The sequence below is a fragment of the Falco punctatus genome, assembly GCF_963210335.1.
Source record: "Falco punctatus genome assembly, chromosome: 7".
Classification (NCBI taxonomy): Eukaryota; Metazoa; Chordata; class Aves; order Falconiformes; family Falconidae; genus Falco; species Falco punctatus.
The window spans coordinates 2,875,989-2,878,447 of record NC_137587.1 but is presented as its reverse complement, the minus strand read 5'-3'; positions in this window follow the sequence as shown (position 1 = coordinate 2,878,447).

Genomic DNA, 2,459 nt, shown 5'->3' with positions numbered 1-2,459 from the left:
GATCCAGGTGTGTCTGTCCAGTGGCACAGCTGTGGCACGTCTACAAGGAACAGAAGAAAGGCCGGCCACTGCCAACCACAGCTGTGCACCGGGGGAGGAAGGGCAGTGTGAAATGCCTCCTCTGTGAGTAACTCTGGGAAGAAATACTAGTTTGCAGGAGCCTCAGGCTGGAAACAGAACTCAAAAATGAAGTATTGCGAGTTGGGCTCTTTCCTGAACGGGGTTGGGATTCCATGGGACCGCCTCCCTGCGAGGATGAGCCATCTGCCCAGGATTGCCCTTTCCCCGAGGCTGGCCCGGGCAGCCGCGCAGGTTGTGGCGTCTCCAGGGGCCAAGTGGGAGCCACCTGCAGGCTCTGCGGTCGGGCTTAGCTGGCTCCGTGGCTCCGCTTCTCCTGCGGCCGGGTGACTGTGCAGCAGAGGCCTGCACGCTCCCAGCTCAGCTTTGGCGGACCAGTAGCTCCTCCTCTGTGCACAACAGTCTCCTGGTTAGGACCACCGTGCTCCACCCCTTCATCCGCACACAGGTAACCACCCGTTCCCAAGGACGCTGCAGTTTGCTGGTTGCATCAGTAAAGTTTTTGGCTGGTAGAAAGGCTCTCACACCCAAAGTGATTACTACCACTAATAGCACAAGTGTAGCTATGGTGAAGCCAGCAGTGGGTGTGAGGACAGGAGCAGAACGGAGGGTGCTGGAGCGAAAAGCATCACCGTGGGCCAGCAGCCCTGGCATCTGGATGGTGTTAATGCTCATTTTGCACTTCTAGAACTGCGTGCTGCTGCTCAGTTCATAGTGCTAAGCCGCCGAATGAAGGGCTTCCCAGCACTGCCGGTTCTCCTCCCGCGTGCTGATGTTACTCGGCGTGACTCGTGACAAGGTGTCAGCCGCGTACCAGGAGGCAGAGCTGTTTGTGGCGGCTGGTCACAGGTAGCATGATCCTTACGGTCTGTATTAGTTTATTTACCTGCTGGATGTAGCTTAGTGGATGGTAAGTTTGAGAGTTGAGGGGTTTACAACTAATTTCTCTGGGGCTTCTTCACACAGATGGTGCTTTTGGCCATAGTCTGTAATTTTTCCACCCCTTGCACTGTGGTGGCCTCCTGTCCCAGGGCAGCATTGTTAATAGCCGGCTGTAACATCCCCAGCCTGCGAGTGCAGCAGCTGGTCCCAGCTGTGGGACTGGTCACAGTGACCTGCCGTGGCCACATCTGCTGCGGAGGAGCGGGGGAGCTGCGGTTGGCAGGGTGCTGTAGTTGGCAGGATGCGTGCTGTGTGCAGCCACAGGGACAGGACCCAACGCAGCGTAAAGGCCGTTGCAGCTACATGTGTTCTCGTGTAGCTGCCCTGTGGCCTTAAGGGCATTATTCTAAGAAACATTTTACTTCTTATAAACACATACAATCGTTCACAGTTAGATGGTGTTTGATGTTTTGTGACCTTGGTGATTAACCGTCCCGTGACTGTTCACTTTTTCACTTGTTTGCGGATGGTTTTTCCCAATCTCTGGCTTTACGGGTGACACAGGGAAGAGGGCAGATACTGAAGACCCTGTAGTAAGGCCCGGATCCCACAGGATGCTTTCTGTGAGTTTGCCAGCGATTCATCCCTCCCCACATTGTGCGGGGTCTTTTTTTAAGTCCGTGTGAAACGATGCCCGCGGACACGCACACAGGCATGCAGTGCAGGCGGGTCAGCATTGGGAAGGTTGCGGTGGGGTGCTGTTTACTGTGGTACCTCCTGAAGATAACATTAAGGAAGGATTGCTTTTAATAGTAGCTTTGTTCCCCAAGCTGGAATATTTCCGTTCATAGAAGCTTCTACTCTACCCAGCCATTTTCCGCCCCCCCTTTTTTTTTCCCCCCTCCTCTTCCTGCCACTTCATCCCCTGTCTCTTCTTTACAATAACCAGACACCCTTTACACTGCAGCTTAAATCAGCAGTTCTATTTACCCATCAGATTTTTACCGTCTTGTTTTTCCTTCAGAGGAAAGGGGTTAGCACCTGCGTAGGTGTTTATACAGGCTTAACTTCAAGCCATGCTCGAATGCAGCTGTTGGGTTATCAGACAGGCATGGGCTCTGTGCTGCAGCGCTGCTCCTCCACCAGCCCTTCCTGCTGCTGGGACACCCCCACTCCTCCTTTCCACAGCAGAGTAGTTACTTCTAACTCTTCTATCAGATCAAAACATTCTCACGCCCCTTTTAAGCACGTGGTACCAACCAAGTATGATGAAAATTCTGCTGGTGTTTGTGTTCCCTGTTCCCACCCCTTGCTTTTAGAGAAGAGTTAATATTCAGCTGCGGTAAAATATCCAGCTAATTCTGTTTCCCAGCTCACCAGGGCCAAACCCTGTGGGAACATTGCCCACGCCTGCCTTTGGCACCAGCCTCCTCCCGAGCTGCCTTCCAGTAGGGCGGTCTCGCCAGGATCCTACTGACTACTCCAACTGGAAGTGTTTT